We start from the raw sequence: 27,665 nt of genomic DNA on the forward strand, positions 1-27,665 counted from the left end.
CTCCCCACTCTGGGGGATGTAATTCAGCATGACTCGGTACGTCCCGGGTCTGCGAGCCGTCGTGCACCTTAGGGCACTTCCAGCACCCGAAGCCCTAGACATATGCCATTTCTGTCCTTTCACCCCAGGCTAAGGCAGGGAGGCTGGCCTTGTGGGCATCCGTGCCCGGCCCCCCAGTGCTGTATTCATCTGACCCTCGCAGACCATCACTGGGGTTGTTGTTTTTCTGTTCATGGCGGGGGCACCTCTGCAGTGCCCTCTATCCCGTCTTTGATCAGGTGATGCTGGACATTTGCCCATAGTCCCTGGACTCTTGCTTTTCTTTAGTGCCTCCCTGAAAGAGGAGCTGTGGCTGCCGCCGTGACCTGAGGGCCAGCATTTGGAGGGCCCCAGCACAGTTGACCAGCGACTCAGCCACTACCCGTACGTGGGCCTCAGTTTCCCTTCCCCCAACCTCACCACTGATCAGCCCTCATTATTTGGTGGTGGTTTGGGGGACACACCCCCATGGCACCGAAGGGTCATTCCTGGGCTCAGGGATCACTCCTGGAAGTGCTCAGGTGACAACATGTGGTGCTGGAGGTGGAACCAGTTCATCCACGTGCAAGGCCAGCGACCTCCCCGCTGGACGTCTCCTGGCCCCTCTCCCATGAAATACTGTATCTATCCCCACGAGTGCCAAGGAGTGTCTCATAATAGGTTTATTTTTCTTTTCTCAATGACTCACGACGTCAGGCCTGCTGATCGTCCCCATAACTCCTTCCGAGAAAGGTCTGTCCAAATCTCTGAACTATTTTTAACTGGACCGTCTTTTTTATTGCTGAGTAGTAAGAAGCTGGACACGGGCCCCTGTCAGACAGAGGATGGGCAAATACTTTCTTCCATTATGTGAGCTGGGCTTTCACTTTGCTTTTTGAATGGTTTCCTCTGAAGCAAAATCGTCTGCATTTGGGAATCCAATGATGCTTTTGTTATCCCAGCGAAGTAATCTTTGCCTCACCCAAGGTCACGGAGCTGACCTGTGGCTCCTTTTAAGAGCCTTAGAGTTTAAATTTTTCCATTTAGGCCTATAGCACACACTTTAGTTCAAGGAGCACGTCCTGGAGTTAGTTCATCGATTTGCTCGAGCGGGCCCAGTAACGTCTCCATTATGAGACTTCTTGTTACTGTGTTTGGCATATTGAATACTCTCGGTAGCTTGCCAGGCTGTCCGGGAGGGGTGGAGGAATCGAACCTGGCTCGGTCGGGCTGGCTGCGCGCAAGGCAAACGCCCCACCGCTGTGCTATCCCTCCAGCCCCATGGAGTGATACTTACCTGGAGTTAGTGTCTTTTTAAAATGTGGGCAAGGCAAGGGAAAGCCCACGGGGGCATAGCACCCCTGGCTGGTGGGCCAAGACTTGACGATCACTGCCCTGAAGTTCAAGGGGGGAAGTGGCAGTTATGGGACATGACCAGATGTCTGGGGTCTCCTGGGAACACAGTGTCCAGTGGGCAGATGAGAGCTTGTCCCCTACAGTGTACCCAGCCTGTTGGGCAGCAAGAGGGGACTCTTGGGAGGACCCCACCCCTCCTCCTCCTGGGATTCTCAGCTGCTCCCCACTGTCTTCCCAAGAGAGGGGTGAAAACTGGGCTGGTGAGGATTCGCTTGGCCAAGCAGAGACACTGGCTCGAGCAGACAGGACTGAAGGGGTGGGGTTGAGAGGAGCCGGGGGTGAAGGCAGGACAGGGGTCTCTCAAGCAGTCACTCAGAGAAGATGCATTTGCCTGGTTTTCAGGCGACTCTTAGCACAGCGTTGGCATGAGGCCGGGGAGGGTGTGCGTGCCTGGGGCCCAGCTGGCACCAGGCTTCTCGCTCCAGGTCACCTCCACGCCTCGGGTATTAACCCCTGCTGGGTGGTAGGTCAGGGTCCTTTGGAGGGTACCCCTGATCTGGGAGGGCTCAGGGACAGGAATTACGGGCAAGTCACTCCCCAGCTCAGCCGGGTGGGACCATCCGATTCCTTGTCCCCCAGCAGTCTCATTGCTGCTGGCCTTCTGCAGCCTGTCATGAAGCCCTGATGCTGGTGCCCTGAACACACACACACACACACACACACACACACACACACACACACACACGCTGCAGCCAGCTGCCCGTTCCCCGCAGGCCCCTCAGACAGCCTCTAACTCACTTCCTGGGATGCAAGATTAACCCCTGAAAGCACAGCTGGAAAATCGCAGAGAGGAAAAAGACATGATTGAAATCACACAAATACAAAGAGCAAGAATAAAAGGCACGGTGGGTGTTTCAGGAACTCCTGGGCCGGGTGTGGAGGGCACTGCTGGCATTCACTATTTTGTCAGTTTTTATCTTTTTTGGGGGGGGGCACATCAGGCTGTACTCCTGGTGGAACTCAGGACCATCCACAATGCCCGGACTTGAGTCCCGCCTGGCTGCGTGCAGGGCTGCGTGATGACCCTCTGCAGTCCCTCACCAGCATCATCGATGCTCTCCAGTGCTGTCCACCGCTTGGTGCTGAAGCTTCAGAAGACTGTCTCTGGGAACATACCCCAAGGGCCCCACAGCACAAACCGGGACAGACACCTGCACTCCTATGTCCACTGCAGCAGTATACACAACAGCCCAAATATGGAAACAACCCAAGTGCCCGTGAGCAGGGGACTGGATAAGGAAACTATGGCACATAGACACAGTGGAATACTACACAGCCTTAAGAGAAGACACAGTCATGCAATTTGCTGCCGTGTGGGTAGATCTGGAAAGTATCGTGTTGAGTGGAATCAGAGGGCTGGGAGCAAACTCAGAATGATCTTTCTCACGTGTGGGATATTAAGAAAACTCGGAGAGGAATATCAAATGCCCACGGCAACAGAAGCAAAGAGCGGAGAGCTGATCTTCAGTAGGAAGCTTGGCTCTGGGCAGGGGTGAGGGCACAGGTCAGAGAGAGGAGAGACACTAGGACAATGAGGGACGGCTAAAGTGCCTGTCACAGAGGCAGGCGGGGGACGCGCAGGAGGAAACTAGGAACACTGGTGGAGGGTGGTGGTGGGCACTGGTGAAGGGATTGGTGTGGGAACAATATATACCTAAAACTCATAAATATCTTTGTAACTTTGTTTATGGTGATTCAATAAAAAATAAATAAAGTTGTTGCAATGCTCCCTAGAGCTTGCTGACTCAGGGGACCACTAATACATGACACAATCACATGCCAAAATCTGGATTCCATTGCTAGAAAGTTCTCTGCTGGACAGAAGCACTGAAGATGGATCCCCACAAAGGCAGCGGGCACCTAAGCCCACAGGTGATGGCTCTGGCAGAGGCGTTGTTACAGAACGGGCCCTGGAAAGAGTCTGGAGAGAACAAGGTGGCACTTACCCTCCTTGTGAGCTGCATCTCCATCACTAACATGCCACCGAGTGGCCACCTGGTCCCTGCCTGTCATCATGCCCCCTCGGGTATCACTCTTGGTCCTTGCAGTGGAGACACTGGGAGTTGATCAGTGACTCTGCCAGGCTGGCATGAAAGACGGTAAAGCCTATGCTGCCCCACCTTGGGCGGAAGACAGGGAAAGACAGAAACCAGCCTCCAGGGGCTTTGTCACCAGCTCTGGGAGCTCCTCCCCAGCTGAGGTTTGGGGGTTTTCACACCTACATGCACTCTCATGGCAGAGCACTGAGTGGGACTGTCCCCAGACCACCTGCATCCCAAGTTCTCCAACTACTTCACCTCAGAGTCCTTCTCTGAGCTCACGAGCCCATGTGGGCGAGACTTCCCATCACTAGTTCTTCCTGGGAGCAAGGGCTGTGCCCCTTTCCTTGAAGTCTGGCTACTGGGGAGACACACCATTAATGCTTGTACAGTCTGTACTCTACTCTTGAAAGTGCCTTCCTGCAGCTTTGCCCATTTTGAGATAGTGCCAGAGTCTTGGGAAGAATGATCTGTACCCATAAAACCCACCCTCACAGTGTTGTAAATCATGTACTTCAGAAAAGGTTGCGGGGGGGTTGCCTGGACTGTTGCTCCCCACTTCTGTGGAAGCAGGCAAGTTTGGCAGGTGAGAGGGAGAGGAGGCAAGAACCCGGGGGCCTGAGATACCCATGAATGCACCCGAGCCTACAGGCTTCTTTGGCCCAACTTTGCATACGCAGACACAGGCCCGACAGCGCATACCTAAAGCTGCCTTCTGCTGGACTTTACCACATCTATCTGTAACAGACCTCTCGGGGGGGGTTATAATGCTTCAAGGTCAAAGAAAGTCATGGGGTATCTCATCTTGGAGGTGAGAAGAGGAGGGGAGTCAAAGAATGGACCACTCTCCCTCCTGATGGGTAGGGCCACCAAGCCACACTGCACCCCAGCATGGACACTCAGCTTGCAAACTCCGAGGCTGGTGTGTGGAACTGAGGGCAGCCTCTGGATAGGACCCAGAAAGTGGAAATATCCATCAATGCCACATTTAGACTCATGTCAGCAAACAAACAAGAGGGACATTTCCACGGAGTAACCTTGAATTCCCCTAAGTTATTTATTAAGTACATCGTTGGAAGTCCACTGGTTATTTCATGCTCATTAACCTCAAATTACTCAGAAACCTGTCAGGGCTGAGCCCCACAGTGATTGGCAGCATATCTGAGCTCTCCTTACCTTCACCACCAGGAGTACCAGGAGGATGCTTTGGAACTCCTGGGTCTTGCCCTGTTCTGCACAAATAATATTTCTGGACTTTAGATCTATCGATCCAAAAGAGGGGTTATTTATCTGTTTTTTTAAGTTGGGTGATTTAGTACAGTCACACATCATATCCAGTTATGCTTTCACGTTTTCTTTCCTCTATAGAGATTAAGATCGGGTATAGGGTCCGAAGAGAGCAGGACGTGGGAAGGAGGGGGGAAGGCCGCGGCCTTCCACGTGGCTGTCCCGGCTCCATCTCCGGCACTGTGATCTGTCTCCCTCTATGGTCACCTGAGTACTGCCAGGAGAGATTCCTGGGCACAGAGTCAGGAGTAAGCCCCGAGCACCTGTATGCTCCCTCCCCCTCAAAATAGCAAAAGTTGAATATAGACACACACATTACAAAGTTACATCTTGAAATGGTTTCTAGTAAAGCGTTAAAAAGAGTGTGGATAACTACCCTCCTTGTGAGAACATGTGAGAACAAGTGAGAACATCAGAAAGCGGTGCCACTGGCCACTGGCCCCTGGAAGGGACAAATGACCCCATCACTAGTAGTTCTGATACATTCCAGCATGTTCCAGAGACTAAAGACAATGTAGAAATGTAGCACTGTCCTCCCGTTGTTCATCGATTTTCTCGAGCGGGCACCAGTAATTTCTCCATTGTGAGACTTGTTGTTACTGTTTTTGGCATATCGGAAACGCCATGGGGAGCTTGCCAGGCTCTTCCACACAGGTGGGATACACTCAGTAGCTTGCCGGGCTCTCCGAGAGGGACAGAGGAATTGAATCCCAGTCAGCTGCGTGCAAGGCAAGCGTCCTACCCGCTGTGCTATTGCTCCAGCCCCAAAGGCAATGTATTGGAATCATTCAGGATTTGTTTTTCAGAGTGGCCATTCTAGAGGAATTTCAGAGTCATTTCACTGTTAGGATGTCTCTGGTTTTTAAATTCCTAAATATAACGTGCTTGGTTTTAATTTGAACTCTCTCGTTCATTTATTTATCAACTGTCTAATTTCTCTCACATCTACTCTACCATTAAGTCTTTTGGGTATTGGAGAGACAGAAGTAAACAAAACCACAAAACGCCCTTCCCCAGAGCTCTTCAAGTAAACTGCATTACTGAGCATTTTGTTAATGCAAAGAGTATTCTTAGAATAATTTCAGTGGCAAATGACTAGATATTTGACAGGTAGCATTTAAGATGGAAAGATTTTTTTTATGAGTTATTTAGCAAGACTCCCCAAAGTAAGAGGCCCCGATGCTGACTCTAATGTTCTGAACACATCCGTGGACTCTGCCATCCCGAGTGCCTCGTGATTACAATACAGCTGCAGCAGCTCCGGTCCTTTTACTGCAGCTTCCAAGGCAAGAATCAAAAATCAAAACAGAGAGTTGCACAGACTGGTTTCTCTCACAAGTCTTAGAGAACATCCTTTCTTGGAAATGCCAAGCTCTTATTTTTTCCTTGTAACATTTGAGTTTATTCTTCACTTACCTTTCAAAACACTGCTATTGTTGAATATTACAACGAATCAGTTGTAAGTAGGGAGCTGCGCCTATTGATCATCCTTGAGTGCTTGGCCACTGCACATAAAATGCCAGTGGGGAGCGTTAATCATGGGCAGCATCAGAAGGTCTGAGGCAGGCGCCATCCCTGGGGTAATACCCAGCCTCCGCCATGTTGGGTAATGGCGTCATCTTTCCTGATTTGGATTTAACTCCACTTGGTCCTTTTCATAGATCTCTTCTACTTCCTTCCTCTCAGGAAGGAGTTTTCCAGCCAAGATTGTTCATCAGGAGAGAGAAAGCCATTTTCAGAACAATCTGCCTTTGTTTCAATGATGAGGGAAGACTTTTCGTATGGCCTCTGGCTATGGGTATGCTACCCTAGCCCACGCTTGGTATTTCCATCCCCACAACCTGCCATCAGTGAGCAGGATGGCTAGAGTTGAGGTGTCAGGAGGAGATGATGGCTTTTGGAAGCCGCATGATGCTTTGGCCAATGGGTTCATGTCCTAGGAAGCCTTCTCCTCACCTTTAAAGAGTGTGGCCCACAGCCTCTCTGGCTCCTGATCAAGCTACTTAATGGCCATGATCTCAGAGACTCGGGAACAAATCTCGGGACCTAGCAGGTTTTTGGCAGAAATCCCTCCAGATTTAATTGTTAAAATTTTGAAATTCCAAAATCACATGGCCACTACTGTGGCCACATGACATATGTTATTCATAACCAGCAATAGAAAACAGATTGTCTATGGTTGCCTAATCAGCAGATCTGAGTGTTGGGGTAAAATTCCAAATAATAATGGTGGGTCTGGGGTCGAAATATTGAATGAGATCAAAGTAGAGAGAGAGTAATGTGGAAATCATCTGCCCCACAGGTAGAGGGAGGGTCTGCAATGGGGGGGTATACTGGGGTTTTTGGTGGTGGAAAATGGGCACTGGTGAAGGGACAGGTGTTTCATCATTGTATGACTGAGACTTAAACTCAAAAACTTTGTAACTGATTTCAAGGTGATTCAATAAATAAATTTATGAAAAAGAAAAAAAAAGTAAGGTGGAGTTCATGCCCAATTCAGTCAGCCTAATCAATGGCTGAATAAATAGCAATACTCTTACATTTAAAAAAAAAAAGAGTGTGGCCCCTCTGTTCTAAAACCAGGATGGCAAATACTTGCTTCACCCTGATTCTTGACCAGACTTTTCCTCGATGGCCAGAGCAGGCTACATGTTCCCTAATCTACTCACCACTTGTCTCAGCATCACTGCCTTTGGCAAGCGATGATTCGTGACCTGGATGATGCGTGCCGTGATGAGGGGAGTCTGACGTCTGTGGGCCAGGAGATAGAGGGCTGACGGTCAGCGTGGCTGCCTTATCTGTAATCTAATGGCTTACACTTTTTCATGTTAGAATTCTGGAAATATGATTCAATTGTTCTATGACATGCAATATTGATGTAGAGATACTTGAGTCCTGATGATGTTTTGCCTTGCATTGTATGTGATTTATTATTTCTGCCTGGGAAGAAAATGATTGCTGATTCCACTGTATTAACTAGGATATGCCATGGAATGAAGGCGCTTAAAATCGTTTTCCTTGGATTTCACATTCATTTCAATCTGAGCGATAGCACAGCGGGTAGGGTGTCTGCCTTACAAGCGGCCAACATGGCCGACTCGAGTTCGATTCCTCCGCCCCTCTCGGAGAGCCCGGCAAGCTACCGAGAGTATTCGATATGCCAGACACAGTAACAACAAAGTCTCCAGTGGAGACGTTACTGGGCCCGCTCGAGCAAATCGACGATCAACGGGAGGGCCTTTACCTTTACCTTACCTCCTTTACCTTCATGTCATAATGTTTATATTTTAAAGGAACTTACCTTCAAAGATTTTTTATGCTTTTTGTTGGGTTTCTACTCTTTAGAACCAATTATACTTGGTTTTGGCTCCCTAGAGAGAAATCAGCTCATCTTTAATTGCTCTAATATTCCTCCATTTCACCAGAAGGGCTGGAGTGATAGCACAGTGGTAGGGCGTTTGCCTTGCACGCAGCCAGCCCGGCCGAGCCAGGTTCGATTCCTCCACCCCTCTCAGAGAGCCTGGAAAGCTACTGAGAGTATTCAATATGCCAAACACAGTAATAAGAAGTCTCACAATGGAGACGGTACTGGGCCCGCGCGAGCAAATCGATGAACAATGGGAGGACAGCAGTGTCTTTCACCAGAAGTCACTGCATCAAACCCGAACTCTGCATCTTCAACTCAAAAACCACCACCTGGATTCTACCTGATCGGTGGATTCACCATGTCCTGTCACTTTAATGAATCTCCCTTAGGCCTAGCTGAAGATAAGGAATAACATAGATCTCTGTGTTAAAACAGGAGAAGACAAAAATGATGCCAGATCCTTCTTGTAAAGAGAGAGCTCTGATGGGGATGGGGCTGGGATTGGGTTGAAGCCTGTTGGTATGTGCCTCTCCATGTCTATTGCCCGCTTCCTGAGCGTGGCTTGTACACGTTGTACTGAACTATCTGCCAGGAGGCGGGAGGCCGGGAGAAGGGAGAGGTGGGGGCCAGAGCAGTAGAACAGCGGGAGGGCATCTGCCTTACATGTGGCTGACCTGGGTTTGATCCCCAGCACCCGGCATGGTCTTAGTGTAGAACCAGGAAAAAAAAGAACCTGAAAATCACCAGGCGAGGCCCCCAAATAAACTAGAAGGGAGACGTGGGTCAGGTCCTTATCTCCTGGCTCCAATGCAGGTCAGCTTAAGCAGTGATGAAGACTTCCCTTTCCCACCCCTCCCCTGTCAGGTGACCCCTTCCTACAGCCCTGGCTGGCCCCCACCCCTCCTGTTCTGGTCGGTCGCTGCCGCCCCAGTCGGTGACTCCAGCTCCTGATCGTTCCCCTGTGTCTTCACCATGCGTTGACTTTCCTTCATGCTTCCCGCCCCTGGGTTTTGGGGCAATCTGCCCCATTCTTGTGTGTGCTTCTCTGGAGCGCGCCATCTGCTACCTGCCTCACCTTGACTATACAGTGATCTTCAAGCCGAAAAATTCTTGGAGTGGTTCAAATTGATATTCCTCAGGAAACACATAAAAGCCTCAAAATCCAGATGTCTGCAGAAAAATGAGTCTCGTGTGTTGGTTTTGTGTGCCTGGCGCCCGCGCCCCCCTCGAAGGCCACTGTGCAGCATTTCCGTCACCACTGATGACTCAGTCCTTTGTGGGGCTGATCTGATGAGCAGGGCCTGACTCCCGGCTCTAATAACAGCAGTGGGAAGCAGAGCCTGTGACCCTCCCGGCCGAGGACGGCTGGAGTCCGCTGAGCTGGAGTTAGTCACTGAGCTACACTTGACACAGGTTGGAGGAGTTTGATGCTTGCTCTCCGCATGGGAAGAAACGCCTGGGCTGGTTTCCATCCACCCAGGGGAGGGTCCCGGCTTGCTCCATGGAGGGCACTTTTGGGCTCCTGTCTGGTTTTGCTCTCGTTTCTCTCAGGCAAGTCTGAGACAGGGGGAAACAGGGTCAAAACTGAGTCTGATTTTGACTCATTGACCTGAACTTGGGCTCAGGGCTGGAGGGATGCTACAGCAGGTATGGAACTTGCCTTGCATGTGGCCCGCGAGAGTTTGGTCTCCGACACCCTGTAGCAACCCCCAGCACCACTAGGAGCGAGCCCTGAGCACAGGACCAGGAGTATGCCCTGAGCACAGCTGGATGTGGACCCAAAACCAGTCCTTTGAACTGGGTTCAGGTCCCTGGAGGCGGCTGGGTTTGTGTCTGACGACTGACAAGCGGCAGTTCCTAGATTGGACTCCCAGAAACCAGCCACTCTGGAAGGGGGTGACCCTGAGAGTCCAGGGCTCAGGAAAGCCTCTGGGACACTGGTGACATGCTGGTGGGCACGGAGGAGAGAGAGAAGCTGAGCATGCGTGAGGGGAGACCCCTTTGGAAGTGAGACCTCCAACCCTGCTGTTCCCGAGTAGGGCCTGCCCCTGCCTTCCTGAGTCCCCGAGCCCCAGCATCACGGGCAGAATGAAGTGGGGAGACAGTCACAAGTCAGCAGGAGCTGCTGGCGAACAACCTCACTCGACCACCACTGTGCCGGGGCCACGCTCTGTTCAGCCCCCTCCCGTCAACTTGGAGGAAAGGTCAGAGCTTCCGGCCGGCCGGAGGCCTCCATACTCAGGGTGACTCACTAGCCTGGCTTTGTCAGGGGAGGCTCTTTTTATAGGCATGGTCTTGGGGGACGGGGGCGAGTCCCAGCTGGGAAGGAGGAGCAGTGGGTGGGCATCCAAGTCAAAGATGGAGAGTCTCGGCTCCCCTGTGGGTCGGCCCACAGCCCCAGGCCCTGAGGGTCCTTGTGGCGAGGTGCTCTGAGGTGCCACTGGCTGAGCACGTGTGCCCAGGGAGCAGGCCCCAGAGACACAGGGACACCACAGACAAGGGCAGGGAAGGGACCCAGCCACACCGTCTGCCACGTGGCCGTCATGTTCCGCATCCCACCCCTCAGTGGGAGATCTGCCCCTGCAGTTGGACAGACCCAACTGTTGTCTGCCTGACTCTCCAGCACCCAGGGATTCCTCCCCAGGCATCACTGCCCCAGCAGCCCACTGGTGCCTGGATAGCTTGTTGCTGCCCCCTACTGGCCCTCAGAGGCTACTGGTGAGGACCAGTCCGTCCACCACCTCCCACTTCAGTGGAACTGTGTCAGCTAGAGAGCTCTGGTCCTCGGTGGGACCCACCCCGCTGGGCCAACTTATTCCCTGGGCTCACCCGGGCTGGCCCGGCGCCTCCCCCCCATGCAAGATCATCGGAAGGGGGGGGGTCTCTCAATCTCATAGACCCCGGGAGGCTCCCTGAGGCCCCAGCGTTCCCAGGGCTCAGGGTCCTTACCGCTTACCCCTGCCTGCCAGTAGTGGCCTCTGGGGTGCTGAGCCCCAAGTCCCGGGGGGTGCATTTACCACCCCTTGGCTTGAATAGAAGTCAGCAAGTTGAGAGGCTTTGGGGCCTGCTCCTCGGGGAGGACTTGGCTGCAGCAGAGCTTGGTAAGAGCCTGCATGGGGAGGCAGCGTGAGGCACATGGACACTGCAGGGGGCCCACCACAGGGCCCCCAGCTGGTCACCACTAACGCTCCCTTCTTGTCTGAACAAAAACATCTCCTCAAGTGCCTCTACAGCCTCTGGGTTCTTCCCTCAGAAGGAGGGAGGGGTCATGTTTGAGAATCAATGCCCGAGGCCACACGGCGGGCACCCCGGAAGTGGTCCCCTGGCCCCAGGGGAGGCTGGGACCATGCCAGTGAAGTGAAAGTGTGATCCTGAGCACAAGCCCTCCTGTCCAGGAACTGGGGGCTTGGCAACGGCGTCCAGCATTCTCTTCACCCTTATTAGTGTCAGGGCTGGAGCGATAGCACAGCGGTAGGGCGTTCGCCTTACAAGCGGCCAAGATGGCCGACCCGAGTTCGATTCCTCCGCCCCTCTCGGAGAGCCCAGCAAGCTACCGAGAGTATTCGATATGCCAGACACAGTAACAACAAAGTCTCCAATGGAGACGTTACTGGGCCCGCTCGAGCAAATCGACGATCAACGGGAGGGCCTTACAGAAAGTGTTTGCACTGAGCTCAAAACCCAGCCATTCACTCTCTGGAGGGCTGGCTGGAGGGCAGCTATGGTGGGAGGCGCTAAATGCTTGAGGCTTCGAGCTCCCAGTCTCTGGGAGTCCTGCTTCCAGAAGCAGCAGGGTCCACAGAGACCAAGACCCACTGATGCCCATCACCCTGAGCTAGTCCTGACCCTTGCACCTGGCAGGGGAGTGTTGGGAAGAGAGGGAAGGGCATTTAAAAAAAATTAGTATTTATTTATTTATTTATTTTTGCTTTTTGAGTCACACCCAGCCGATGCTCAGGGGTTACTCCTGGCTCTGCACTCAGGAATCACTCCTGGCGGTGCTTGGGGGACCATATGGGATGCTGAGAATCGAACCTGGGTTGGCCGCATGCAAGGCAAACACCCTACCCGCTGTGCTATTGCTCCAGCCCCGGGAAGGGAAGTTTTGACCCATACCCACTCTTTCTCGTTCCTATCTGAGAGAAGATTCCGCATCCAGTGCAGCACATACATGGGTGCAATGGGAAGAGGCTCTGGCCTTTGGAACATATCTCCACACCTCAGTCCCTTGCCCTGCGGCCAGGCAGCAGTGCATGCCCGGCTAGGGTGCCCGGCTGTGGTGCCTGGCTCCAGGCGCTGCCTCTGCAGCAGCAGAACGTGCAGAGAAGGTGGGTTTCTGCAGCCCGCAGGGCCCGGGGTTGGGACTCTTCAGGGGAGTGGAGAGACCATCCTGTAGCTTGGCTCCGGCCGCTGGGCCTGGGCTGGACAAGCAGCAGGGAGATGCCAGGCTCAGAAGCCTCCCTGGGTTCTGGTGCCCTCCCAGGAGGGGACCCAGCTTCCTGTGGCTTCCTGCAGGGCTTCTCTCTGCAGAGGCGAAGGCGTTTGCAAGAGGAGCCCTGTGGCCCCCGCCCCGCCCCCGCCCCATGCCCCCAGCAGGCTCCAGGCACCTACACCTGCCTCCCGCCCTGTCCATCCAAAGGAGAAGGCGCTGCGTAGCGATGGGAGCATCAGCTAAGGTGGCTTGTGATCGGCAGGTAGAAGGGGCGGGGCTGAAGGCCTCATCTGGGCTCTGATTGGTCTTGGGTAGCAGGAGGTGGGCTCATTGAGTGGACGCCCACTGTGGTTGGCCATGGGGTTGTCTTTTTCAGTATCTTTTTCTTCTCCAGACACATCGGAGTTGGGGAGTCTAGTGGCCACGGACCTGTTCTGACCACTGGACTGGTCTATTTCTTCCAGACGCTCTGATGTCCTTCCCGAGCATCTCTGGGGTGCAAGGTCTCCTCTATGACAGCCCAGAAGGCCTGAGGAGAAATCAGGTTCCATCAGAACTGTTCGTGCAAGCAGGGAGAGTCTGGAACTCGGCCCACAGGGCTGGCCCCTGCTCCCCATCACTGCCCCCAACTGGCCTGATCACAGATTCTCTCTGGGGACATTTGTTTGTAGCGCAGAGTCCTGGGCAGGAGCTACTTAGGCTCAAGCACACCTGGTCTTCTCCAAGCCCTGTTCCAGCACCTTGGAGACCAGCTGCTCCCGGGGTCCCCTGAAGGGCTCTCTCGGAGGACCAGCACACTTCTCTCCAGGGCGGCGGGGGAGGCCCAAAGAGCTGGTGTCTGAGTATCATAAAAACTAGATTTGGGAATCGTGTAGCACATACTTTATTTCTAGTTCCACATGAAAGAAAAACAATAATAAAACCATGGCGAGAAAAGACACCCAAGATATTATATCAGGGAGAAAATAGCAAAGAAACACAAACTAATAACTGCTGCTTAGCAGAGAGTTGTTTGGGGGTGAAAAAAACCATCTTCATTGCTCTTCACTCTTTCCAAAAAGGAAATAAACAGCATCTGATTTTCCAAGAATAAATTCGTGAAGGGAAAAAAAAGTGTTTTCTTGTTTCCTTCCCTCCTCAGAGGGTGCCACCTTCGAGGAGGTGTCTGGTCCCGTGGCGTGGCAGGCGCTCTCCAGCCTCGCTCTGCCACCCTCTGCCACGTGGCATCCTCTTGTGGACTCACCCCCAGCCCCGACACAGCTCCCTGGCTGGACCCCTCTCTGAAGTGATGCCCAGCGGGTTGACAGACTCCCCAAGCGTGGGCTCCAGTAGATAGGAAATAATCTTTGTCGAACACGCCTCAGGAGATCAGGGCCATGCCACCCCCTGCAGGGCTGATGGGAGGCACTAGGGTTCAACCCACAAGCAGTGGGAAACGATGGTGACAGGATGCATTGGGGTCTGACCTTAATAGGAATGAATGTGGGGCATGTCTCTGAGAGTGAGGCCCAGAACAGCCACAGACCTAGAGACTGAGATTGCCCCAGAGAAATAGGGGGTAAGGTGATTGCCCTGCACGTGGTTGGCCCAGACTCCATTCCCAGCACCATGCAGGATCTCCTGAGTACTGCCAGGAGTGATCCCCGAGCACTGCCAGGAGTCATCCCCAAGCACTGCCAGGAGTCATCCCTGACTGCCACCCGGAAACCAGGAATAAGCTTGAGCACTGCCAGGAGTGATCCACACACACTGCCAGGAGTGATCCCTGAGCACCGCCAGGAGTGATCCCTGAGCACTGTCAAGAGTGAACCATGAGCACCGCCAAGAGTGAGCCCTGAGCACTGCTAGGAGTAAGCCCTAAGCACTGGTTGTAGCCAAAAAATAAAATAAAGAAGGAATGAATGTTGGCTGCCGGGAGTGGAGGGAAGAACATCAGCCTGAAGGTGAGCAGAAGGCCCAGGAGGTGAGACCCTCGTCTCCCCAACCCAGAGCCCCTCCCCCCCAGTTCTGATTTCCTCTTCTGTCTCCCCCAGCGCCGGCCCCAGGTCCTCCCAGCACAGTGTACCCAGCAGGCCTTCAAACACCCTCACCTTGTCCAGGCTGGGACTGACTGCTTTGTGGAGCTCGGGTTCTGTCCACTCGGCTATGTTCTCCCCCCCAGCGCTCAGAGCAGTGGCATGGCCTTGACAAAGGTCTGCTGCAGGACGGTCAATGTGAGTCAAGGCGGATGTGAGTCACAGGCTTAGTGATAGCAACCGAATATGCTCTGAGGATCAGTGCCCGCAGCGACATGGGGACCGGGAGGCAGGGCTGCCCGGCCAGTGCTGGAAACCTCTGTCCTCGCTCGGTGGGGCTGCCCTGTCCCTCCCGGGATGCTGGGCACTGGACTTCACAGCATCGCTCCAGTGCATGGAAGAAAGTTGCCTCCAGGGGGCAGAGCCCTGCCAGGAGATGTCGGGCACATCCAGCACGTCAGGCATGCTGGGACATCTGTTGCCCAGTAACTCCCAGGCAGAGGCAGACGGAGAGGTCTCCAACACTCAGATGAGATGTGTTGCTTGTTTGAGGACAGCCGGTGATGTCTGTGTAACATCGGGTGGTCACTGCAACAGGGTGCATATTAGGATCTAGTGAGCAGGGGCCAGCAGGGGCTGGGTGCCCCATAGTGCCCAGGGCAGTTTGCATGGCAGTGCCAGAGCCAAGACACATGTGGGCATGGGTGAAGCCCCCAAAACCAAAGCAGTCAGCAAAGGGCAAAGCTCCAGTGGAGAGAAGCCAGGAGTGGAGAGGAGAGGGGAAGGGGGGGCCGGCGTCAAGGCTCTGAGTACCGTCAGAGAGAAGTGACCGGCAGGGTAGCGGAGAGGAGGTGCCTTGTGCTGAGTGACTCAGACAGCACTGCAGCGGCAGCCACGGGTGCACACGTGTGTACTGCATGGGACTGCTTAGTCATACATGACATGCCAGTGATACGTGCAAATGTGTGTGCACGGAGGAGCTCGTCCCAGAGCTCACTTGAAGCAGCACCAACAGACGATGCCTTGGTAGGCTTGCCTCCTGGTGGTGGAGGGAAGCCTCATCCGAGGCTGTGAGCAGGGCAGAGAGGCTGGCACAGGCGCTCTGCGGGAAAGAGCATCCTGGCTCGTCACTCTAACACCATGTTTTAGTTTCCAAACCTGCAAGCATCCAAAGTAACCCTCCTCCCCCACCCTGCCCCGCAGACAGGTTTGACCCCTGTCCAGGGGTTTACCCGGTGCTGGAGCGCTCTCACCACCAGTTCCTCCATAGGCTCTGCGTCTATGCTCGGAAGTTTCCCGAGAAACTGAGTCTACTCGCTTCTCTGACACCTTTGGGAACAGGTGTCTCCACTTCAGAACTTGCTTTCAAGGAGACACTCCATCTGGCTCTTAGTGCTTGATCTGAGGCAAACCCTGAGGATTTGGGGAGGCAGGAGAGAGGACTTTCCAGCTGTGCCTCTCCCTGCCTGACACCCCCCTCACCCCCCGGAGGTCCTGTTGCAGCCAGACCTTGTTCTGCTCACTTGCACGGACTTCAGCGCACGCCTGCAGCAGCCTCTGCAGCTGCCCGGGAATGCTTACATAACTTGTTCAAAAATCACAAAATCGAGAAGGAATAGAGCCAGGCTCTGAGCATGAGCAGAGCGATCGAAGGGCCCGCGTTCTCAAACCCTCTGCTGCCGTTGGTCTTTGCATCCACTTGGCTCTAGTCTCGAAGGTGGTGGCAGCTGCCAGGCCCGTCACTGGGGTGACAACTGCGCCCTCCTCCCGCCCTGAGTCTGGGGCCCAAACCTGTGGGGGGTGGCAGTGCCTGTCGGAGAGCTGAGGGTTTCCCAGACAGAGAAACTCGGAAGCTCCGTGGAACTGTGGCCTTCACGGGGTCTCTGCCGCCGAAGGGGGAACTGCATCCCGCTCTCCCTGCTTGCTAGCTCAGGTGGGGGGGCGTGGGAAATGCTAACAGCCAAACTCAACTGGTCAGTTATTGATCAGGCTATTGATCAGGGAATAGAGGTAAGATTTGGACCCCTTTAACCTGCCTTGACCCTGGCATCAAGGTAAGGGGGACACTGAAGATCAGAAAGTGGCCCCCAGCCAGGCCTCGAAAGAAGATTCGAGCATGCTGCTGGCTGCCCCCGGGTCAGAGGGGTGTGGAAGCAGAGACAGACAGCCCCTCTTTGCAGGATGTCCTCCCCGGGAACCCCATCTATGCTGCTGTAGCTTGCTTACTTGCATTTTCCTAACCCATCTGCTCGGGTCAGGCTGTTTTTGGTTCTCTCGCTTCCTGTCTTTGGCAGCCCAAGACAGGAGCCCGAGGCAGTACGGCCACACAGAGACGTGGCTGCAGAGAGAAGCGTCTTGCTAGCACCTGTCAGCTTGACTTGCCACTTACAGTCTCAAACGGGGACTAGCGCAGGCATCTCGGGGGCTGCTGAGGGTCCTGTGGGGGAACAATCGGAGTACTGATGCTGGTTAGGGACCCAGGAGAGGGCTAGGGACCCCCAGAACCTTCTTCCTCTACTTCTACCCCAGTAGAGCAGGTGTCAGGATGAAGGGAGGAAGCTTCCCAAAATTTGAGCAAGCTGCGCTGGGCAGAGCAGAGGCTGAGGGAAAGGACAGGGTGAGGTGGGTGGAGACACAGGGACAGGGCAGGAGGAGTGCATGGACTCGCAAAGGTTATTGTGCATTCTGTTCTTTCTCTTTCTTTCTTTCTTTCTTTCTTTCTTTCTTCCTTCCTTCCTTCCTTCCTTCCTGTCTGTCTTCCTTTCTTTCTTTCTTTCTTTCTTTCTTTCTTTCTTTCTTTCTTTCTTTCTTCTTTCCTTCATTCCTTTCTTCTCTCTCTCTCTCTCTCTCTCTCTCTCTCTCTCTCTCTCTCTCTCTTTGCTCTTTGGGTCATACCCAGCAATGCTCAGAGGTTACTCATGGCTCTGCACTCAGGAATTACTCCTGGGGATGCTTGGAGGACCATACAGGATGCTGGGATTGAACCTGGGTTGGCCATGTGCAAGGCAAACGCCTTCCCTGCTGTACCAGCGGTCTGGTCCCTGTTTCTTTTCTATATTTATTATTTTCATAAAATAGTTCACAATAGTTCATGACAGATAATATTCGAACACCAATCCCACCACCAAGCACCTTCCCACCAAAATAAGAGGGAACTGTGTGATGTGTGTCAAGATTGGAGCCATTTAAGCCCAAATATAAGAGAATACAAGCAAGTATGTTAAAACCAAACAATCGTGTGCTACTTTTGGCAAGTGGGTGAGAAGAGTATAAAGTGGTCCCACAGCCAAGAATGCGGCCCCAGGCTCTAGGAAATTCTGCAGTGCTCTCTCCGGGAACTTTATTTCATAGTGTCTGAGTCTTGGCCGTTGATGAGATTCCATGGTCCCAGGGGCAATTTGTGGGTATGACTGCCAAGCTACTGGAAAACTGGGGAGCTGGGGGGAGGAAATTCAGTACCCATCCGAGTGGGCCTAGAAATCTCAGTCATGGGTTCCTGCATACCTGGGTTTTCCTGCTGGTCGACTCTCAAGTGAGGTTCATCCCGTCTTAGGTGAGACTCATCCAAGCACGTGGAGAGCAGCCTTGTACATGGTGGCTGTTGGATTCTAGAGATTTTCGGCTGCCAGGGTTCTGCTTGGGAGAGGAAGGGAGACTCAACCCACCCCCCTCAAGGTGCCTCAGTGAAGACAGATTGGCACAGGGTCAGGAAATTTTCCGTTTCATTTTTGATTTAATCCATTGAGCTTTCCTGTTTTCTGTCAAATGAGCAAAATCCAGATCCCAACATAGCAAGGTGGCACCACCAGGGCCTTTGGAAACCTGGGCTTCCGCGGGCCTCCCACAGGTTGTGGACCACGGGAAATGACTGCACACACAAGCAAGCATCCCCTTTCCTGTCCACGAGGCTCGAGACAGGATGACTTGGATGTGAGGATGTTTCTTGCCCCCCCCCCCCCCCAACACGTGGAGACGGGTCCCAGGGTTTGACTCTCTGCCTGCCGGTTCCGAGCTGAGGGCCCAGGCCAGGGGACCCTTGTGTGGTTGCTGAGGCTGAGTGTGTCGAGATGGAATTTAAAAGTGTAGGAGAAAATATTGAACAGCACAAAAGCAGGGGTGCCCTCACCACCCCACCCAGCTCCATTAGATTACAGCCCAGGGTCAAGCCAGCTCACGGAGATGGTGCTTGAGCTGAGAGTTGGTTTGTAACGATGGCAACAATGGACAGTTCCGAAACCGCATCTCTCTCTCTCTCTCTCTCTCTCTCTCTCTCTCTCTCTCTCTCTCACACACACACACACGTGCGCATACACCCCAGCTCACTCTGTTCCCGCTGCCATCTCTCCCTGTGGGCAGTGGGAGCATCTCTTTCTCTTCCCTCCTGACCCTCATTTCCCTTGTTCATTTAGAAAATGATTTTTGTCTCTTGCCTTCCCTGCTCTCTGTTTAGGCTCCAGTTTGCCTGAGCGCAGGCATGAAAAGCACAGACTTTGCTTTGTCCTTTTCAATGGGCGCTACGGGTCTGCACGCAGACACCGACTGCCTTTGTTCTTCTACCTAGCCCCAGTCCCTGGGTGTTCACGGAGATGCTTGATCCACTTACGATGCAAATGAGCGCGGTAGATGTGGGAGCCATCTACTTACTATTTGGATTCTGTTAGACCAGACAGGTTTATTGTGGCTTCCTATTTCTGGTCCTTGGCTGACTTACATTTAAATGTGATTGTTCCCTTTATCCTTCTATTCAATAGGCAGTTCTGATCCTGACACTCATTTTTTTAAAGTTTCCCGGTGATGGACTGTGGATTCTTGATCTATTGTTGTCTTCAACAGCAGAGCGCCATGAAGGTCATCATTAAAATTTGAATAGTCAGAGATTTAAGTGCCATGGGGAAAGTGATAAAAGTGATAATAAGGTATTTGATTTGTCATTAGCCAAGGTTGCATGGGGCAGCCACGAATCTGGTCCCACCATTCCAAACCTAACAAGAACAACTTTCTAAAAATGAAGGCCAAAAATAACAAGAGAGAGAATTTAATATTAGGCTGCCTGCACTAACTCCAGAGGGTATTTTCCAGGAAGAAGAGAATGACCGCATATCAAATACATGCATCCGACAATGTGTGGGGGATGAAATTAAAAAGCCAAGTGCGAGACATTTGAGATACCAAAATTCACTTCAAAACTGCAAGCGATGAGAGGGATGGCGGAAGGACGGTGTTTGCAACATTTCAATGTCATTAACCAGCCTTTGAAGTTCTGCTAGCAGGCAGCCCAGAGCCGGCAGTGCTGCTCAGAGGTTGGCCCATTGCTGCGGGAAAGAGCCAGAGAACAAATAAATCTATTGGCCTTGTAAGCCAGGGAGTTCTCTGCTCCCTCCATCGCTAGCAAGGAACGGCCTAGATGATCCAAACATGAACTCCCTGGCGGGGTTCCAGGAAAACTGACTCGCAATGCATTTCTTGTGTTGATGGTTGGGGAAAATAGAGATTTCATCTGAGTGTGTCTATATCTGGAATTCATAACTATGCCTTTGGACTATTTATATGTATCTGAGTTACTGTGGTTTTAAAATTAATCTTTATATCTGTTAGATCAAATCCTCCGATTTCTCCTTTTATCCAAATTGCTTAAGCTCCTCTTGACCTTTTGTGCCAGGATAAGGATTTTCAGATCAGTTTGCCAAGTTCCTGAAAAGCTCAAGACAAACGCTGGTGGGTGATGGAAAGGTCCGAAGTCTTGATTGGTGGGGGGCGCAGCTACCCCCATTTAGAGGGGTCAAAACTCATCAAAATACATTTGACAGGAGATGCATTTTTAGTTCACATACAGCTAAGCAGTGCATTTAAAAAGAAAAAAGAACAACCAGGCTCGGAGAGATAGCACAGCCTTGCATCTGGCCAAACCCAATTCGATCCCCGGCACTGAATGTAACCCTGAGAACATCTCGGAATGGTTCTTGAGGGTACAGAGTAAGCCCCTGCCACTGAAGGGTGTGACCCTGAGCAAACAGGAAAGAGAAACAAACCAATGTAGAGAGGCCTTTCCCTGGGGTGGTAAGAGTGGGCGGGATCAGCCTATTTCCATGGAATTCTCTAGCAGAGTAGCTGGGCTTCTGCCTCCTGAGTTGGAGTGGGAGGGGGAGGGGTCGAGAGACTCCGTCCCCAGCTCGGACTGGGTGGCCGCTGTCCCCTGGCACAAGGCCTCGTTTGCATTGGAATGATTTTTCGTACCCTCTTCGTGAAGAACTTGTACATCTGACCAAATTCATTCATTCATTCATTTTTTTTTTTTTTGGAAACGAGAATAAACTCTTTATTGGACCTTGATGAGTAATAAGCACGTAGGCTTCAGATACTTGGGTTATTTGGTTCTGAAGAGCTTAATATTTTTTTCCCTCTGCTTAGCAGATTCGTTCTTAGTCCACCCCAGTTCCGGCACTCATGGCCTCGAGCTCTGGCCCTCAGGGCTCACTGCTGCTGAGTTTCTGGGGGAGCAAGCAACCCCCAGCTTCCTCTCCTGCTGTGGGACCCGGATGACGCGATCCCTCCCAGCGACACGAGTCTATTTTTGCCCCTCTCCTTTGAGCTGGCTAAAGCCTTCCAGAATGTCAAGGACACTTTGAAAATGACATCATCAGAAGACCTTTCTATTTCGTGTACAGTGTGGAGGGCCCCAGCCCGGTCACACTAGGGCCGCGTCCTTGCGGTTTATTCAGCATCTGTGGAAGGCAGCGTCTGCAGAGACTGCTTTGAAAAGGGAAAAACTCACATTTGGTCTTCCTCTAGGGAGAGCACAGATGGACAGATAGGAGATAGTTCCAAGAGGCGAAAACATCCAGTCCCAGGCCCGTGATTAGGCCTGTGCCATTTCCCGAACTCCCCCCCCCCGCCCAGGCCCCTTCCCTCTGATCTCAGCTCCCACATGCCCCAGCCCTGCTCACCACACCCCAGAGCCTCCTCGCTGTGCTGGAGCAGAAACAGGTTCTCTTTGGTGGGGAGGAGTTCACCCAAGTAGTACCCAGGGGGCTTGGGGGCCACTGCGGTGACTCAGACAACCCAGCCAGACAGTGCTGCCTGGTGACATGGAGCTTGGACACCAGGGCCACACCGAAGTGCCAGGGGGACCATGCAGAGTCCACATGAGAGGCAGTACCTGGACACCTGCACCCTCTCCCGGGCCCAGAAGACACATCTTCTATGGCTCAGCTTCCTCCACACCCCACCTGCACCCCCTCAGTCCTTGATGGAGCCAGGGTCCTTCCCAATGGGCCCCCTTTTGTTGCTGACCTCAGACCTGAGCAGAAGGCCATCCCCAGCCTGCCTGGTACCCATCTTCCTGGCGGACAGCTGTCCTTTGTGCGTGGGCGCTGCTGGACTCGACCCCACCCTCATTGCCGTGCCTGGCCCTGCTTCCCGAGAACCCCCATGTCAGCCTCATCCCTACCACACACAGTCTCAGGGACCATCACTGGTCTCTCCTGGGCCCATGGACAGCCACTGTAGCTCCCACCCCCCTCCCTGATCAGGCAGCCTCTGGCCATGGTGGTTTCGGGAGCGCAGAGTTAACTGCAATGTCCTCCACCCCAGGGCCAGCTGCAGGCGGGGGCCAGCATGGCACGACCAGCCTCTTCACTTAGCCCGTTCCAGAAGCCCTGTGGCCTTCCACACAGCCTTCAGGGCAGCAGTTCTTGCCCTCGAGGGAGGAGCCGGGCACCTCTGGGATGGCAGCATGGCCACAGCAAGACATGGGGGGTCAGCAGTGGATGGCTTCATTTTATCTACTCCGGTGCCTCTGGAGAATGGCTGGCGCCTGCACATACTTCTGGAACTCAAAAAAACAAATCTAATTGATTTCAGGGGCAAGGCTAGAGATGATATGAAATGCATTGCAAAGCCCCAGCGCTATTTTTGGATCCGTCTCTCTTTTGCAGTGACAAGGGCTGCTGAGGTCCCCCGGCGGCCGCACTTCCCCCCGGCGGCATGGAGCATTGCCGGGAAACGGTGTCGGGGAGGGGGACTGAACAGTGCCAGGAAGGTCTGGGGGGGAGGTCTGTCCTCGAAAAGCCAGTTGGGTGATGCCCCCAAGCCTGCGCTTGTCCCTGGCAGAGAAGCAGTGTGACCAAGTCGGCTGGGGAGTTCCTGGACCCCCACTCTGGATGGCAGCTTAGGGGGATGCTGAAGCGCAGATTCCAAAGAAAAAGCTGAGTGTTTGTTCCTCCCTGGGCTCACTGCTTCTGAGCCGGGTATTTTTTCCCCAGTACATAGTTTCCAGATTTTATTTGTCCAGTTTTTCCTGGCATGTTCACTAAAAGGGTTATTCCTTTCCCTATTGCAGTGCAAAATGGCAAATTTCTCTCTCTCTCTCTCTCCTCTTCCTCCTCCTCCTCCTCTATACACATCTATAATTCATTCACCTGTGTGTATCAGTGCATCCAGCTATCCATGAGCCCACCCATCTTAATGTATTCTGAAATCTGTCTCATCTGCCCCAATCCCAAAATTGAGAGACATGAAAACTTCCTATTATGTTTATTTTATTGTTTTGTTGGTTTTGTTTGGCGACATTGCCTGTGTTACTCAGGGATGATTCTTGGCAGTGCTCAGGAATCATATGGGGTGCCAAGGATTGGGCCTGGGTGAACCATGTGCAAAGCAAGTGCCCTCTCTGCTGTGCTCTCTCCAGCCCCATTCCTATTAAGTTTTGTCACCTATATAGCATCAGTAATCCCATTTTCATTTCAAGATCATTTTAGGATGCAATTATTTAAGATCACTCAAGATATTTTTGACCCTTTGCACTTCCATTTAGTTTAGAAAAAACTCACCTCAAATTCCTGGATTCCTATAATCTCCCAAGGCTGAATCAAGAAGATCTGGAGTACCTGAATAGACCTATTAACATCAAGGAAATTGAAACTGTAATCAAAAGCCTCCCCCAAAACAAAAGTCCAGGTCCAGATGGATTCACTAGCGAGTTTTTCCAAACATTTAAAGAGGACCTATTGCCAGTTCTTCTCAAGCTTTTCCAGGAAATTGAAGAAACAGAAACTCTCCTAAACAGTTTCTATGAGGCCCATATCTCTCTAATACCAAAAGGAAACAAAGATACCACAAGAAAAGAAAACTACAGGCCGATATCCCTGATGAACACAGATGCGAAGATTCTCAACAAAAGACTAATAAATAGAATTCAACAACTCATCAAAAAGATCATACACCATGACCAAGTGGGATTCATCCTGGGGATGCAAAGATGGTTTAACATTCAGAAATTAATCAACATAATCCATCATATCAACAAAAGAAAAGATAAAAACCATATGATCATATCAATAGATGCAGAGAAAGCATTTGACAAGATCTAGCACCCATTTATGATGAAAACCATTGCCAAAAATGGGTATAGAGTGGACTTTCCTCAATATAGTTAAAGCCATCTACCACAAGCCTACAGCAAGCATCATCCTTAATGGGGAAATGCTGAGAGTCTTCCCTCTAATATCAGGGACGAGACAAGGATGCCACTGTCTCCATCAATATAGTACTGGACGTACTTGAAATAGCGGTTAGGCAAGAAAAAGATATTAAGGTCATTCAGGCAAGAAAGGAAGAAATCAAGCTTTCACTATTCGCAGATGATATGATACTATACTTAGAGAACCCTAAAACCTCTACCAAGAAACTCCTAGAAACAATAGACTTGTATAGTAAAGTTGCAGGCCATAAAATCAATACGCAAAAGTCCATGGCTTTCCTACATGCAAATAGTGAGAGAGAAGAAAGTGAGATGGAAAAAAAAAAAAAACCAATCCTGTTCACAATTGTGCTCCAGAAAATCAAATACCTAGGAATCAGCTTAACTAAGGAAGTAGAGGACCTGTACAAAGAAAACTACAAAATGCTACTTCAGGAAATAAAAGAGGACACGAGAAAATGGAAAGATATCCCTGCTCATGGATCAGGAGAATTAACATTGTCAAAACGGCAATACTTCCCAAAGCATTGTACAGATTCAATGCAATCCCTATAACGATACCCATGACATTCTTCAAAGAAATGGAGCAAACGCTCCTAAAATTCATATGGAACAATAAGCCCCCACGAATAGCTAAAGCAATTCTTGGGAAAAAGAAAATGGGAGAAATCAACCTCCCTAACTTCGAACTCTACTACAAAGCAGTAATAATTAAAACAGTATGGTACTGGAACAAAGGCAGAGCTGCAGACCAATGGAACAGGGTTGAATATACTGAAACCCCCCCAAACATATGATCATCTAATCTTTGATAAGGGAGGAAGAAATGTGAAGTGGAGCAAAGAAAACCTTTTTAACAAATTGTGTTGGCAAAACTGGACAGCTACATGCAAAAAAAAAAATGGGCTCAGATCTCTGCCTAACACCATGTACAAAAGTAAGATCAAAATGGATTAAAGACCTCAACATCAGACCAGAATCCATAAGATACATTGAAGACAAAGTTGGCAAAACCTTCCATGACATTGAAGCTAAGGGTATCTTCAAAGATGTCATACCACTGGCCAAGCAAGTGAAAACAGAGATAGACAAATGGGACTATCTTAAACTAAGAAGCTTCTGCACCTCCAAAGCAACAGTGACCAAAATACAAAGACATTCTACAGAATGGGAAAGGATATTCACCCAATACCCATCCGACAAGGGGTTGATATCAAGGATATACCAAGTACTGGTTGAACTCCACAAGAAGAAATCATCCAACTCCATCAAAAAATGGGGCGACGAAATGAACAGAAACTTTCTCAAAGAAGAAATCCAAATGGCAAAACGGCACATGAGAAAATGCTTTACATCATTAATCATCAGGGAGATGCAGATCAAAACAACAATGAGATATCATCTCACACCACAGAGACTGGCACACATCCAAAAGAACAAAAGCGACCAGTGTTGGAGTGGATGTAGCAAGAAAGGGACCCTCCTTCACTGCTGGTGGGAATGCCGACTGGTTCAGCCCTTTTGGAAAACAGTATGGATGATTCTCAAAAAATTAGAAATTGAGCTCCCATTTGACCCAGCAATACCACTCCTGGGAATATATCTCAGAGAGGCGAAAAAATATAGTCGAAGTGACATCTGCACTTGTTTGTTCATTGCAGCACTGTTTGCAATAGCCAGAATCTGGAAAAAACCTGAATGCCCGAGAACAGATGACTGGTTAAATAAACTTTGGCTGGAGCGATAGCACAGCGGGTAGGGCGTTCGCCTTACAAGCGGCCAACATGGCCGACCCGAGTTCGATTCCTCCGCCCCTCTCAGAGAGCCCGGCAAGCTACCGAGAGTATTCGATATGCCAGACACAGTAACAACAAAGTCTCCAATGGAGACGTTACTGGGCCCGCTCGAGCAAATCGACGATCAACGGGAGGGCCTTTACCTTTACCTTACATCTACACAATGGAGTACTAAGTAGCTGTTAGAGAAGATGAAGTCATGAAATTTACATATAAGGGGTACTACACGGAAAATATCATGCTAAGCGAAATGAGTCCGAAAGAGAGGCACAGGCATAGAAAGATTGCATTCATCTGGGGAACAGAAAAAAATAACAAAATAGGAGACTAACACCCAAGAATAGCCGAGATAAGTACCAGGAGGTTCATTCCATGGTTTGGAGGCCAGCCACACATGCTAGGGGAAAAGGCAGCTCAGATAGAGAAGGGAGCACTAAATAAAGGGTGTTGGGAGGATCCTCTCAGGATGGGAGATGCATGCTGAAAGTAGACTATAGACAGAACATAATTACCACTCAATGCCTCTTTTGCAAACCACAGCACCCAAAAGGAGAGAGAGAACAAAAGGAAATGCCCTGCCACAGAGGCAGGGTGGGATGGGGGTGGGGTGGGGGGTGGGAGTGATACTGGGACTGGTGGTGGTGGAAAATTGGCACTGGTGGAGGAATGGGTACTCAATCATTGTATAATTGAAACCCAAGCACAAAAATGTGTAAGTCACAAAATTTGTAAGCATATAACTGTACCTCATGGTGTTTCACTAATAAAAAAAGAAAAAAAATTAAAATAGCACTGTAAAAAAAAGGATTAAAAAAATAAAACCCTTAAAAAATGTGTAAGTCTACAATTGTTTCACTAATAAAATTTTTTTAAAAAGTTGCACAGATATAACTTTCCAGAAACCTAGAAAAAAAAAGAAAAAGAAAAAGAAAAAACTCACCTCACTTTATTCCTGTTTAGTACCACTGAGTCTCTGTTCATGAACCTCCAGTGGACAGACTAATCTGGGCTGGGCAATTTGCACTTCAGATGCAGGATCCCATTTCATCTTCATGGCAATCCTGAAAATAAGTCGTGTGATGAACCTGATTTCTGAGATGCAAAAAATTGAAAATCAGAAAGTTTAAGCAACTCTGAAACTGGAAAACAGACCATGATCACAAGTGCCATGATCCTGAATTTGGTAAGGAAGAGGCTTTAAAACCCTCGCTTGACCTTATCCATTGCAATTTCATAAGGACCTGGTGGTATTACACACAGGGAGATGCTGCGTCTGGGCCATCCAGAGCAACTTGGGGTCAGTGAAATCAAAGCCCCTCCAGGCTGCCTTGAGAGCGGGAAGCAGTCAAACAGCAGCAGTCATGCACCAGGTGCTGGGGAAGCAGGTGACAGCTTGTTACCTTCTCTATCAAGATGAACTATTTCCTCTTTCTACCATGATGGGCTCCATACACCTCTGTTTCTCATCCTTCTAAACCTGGAACCTAAGCCAAAAATTATTTTGATTTCTATCGAGAAGGATGCTTGGTGGGGATTTTGTTTTCTTTTTGCGAGCAAATGAAAGGTTTATCCAGCAAACTGTGGCAGTGTCTTGGAAATAAATCCAAATCAAAATCATGTGGAAAGATCTGAAATCTTTTTGCCTCCTGCCCCCCAGCCTGGGGCTCCCCCCAACTCCTGCTCTGACCAGTGTGAGGTGATGAGATCCTCTCAGGAGCCACTCCGTGGGGTGAACTCTCTTCCCCAGCCCTCGGTGGGGTTACTCAGAGAACAGGCTTTGTTCTGAAACTGTGTTGGGGAACACTTTGCTGAAGACC

Source organism: Sorex fumeus, unplaced genomic scaffold (assembly GCF_029834395.1).
Source record: "Sorex fumeus unplaced genomic scaffold, SorFum_2.1 ptg000011l, whole genome shotgun sequence".
Classification (NCBI taxonomy): Eukaryota; Metazoa; Chordata; class Mammalia; order Eulipotyphla; family Soricidae; genus Sorex; species Sorex fumeus.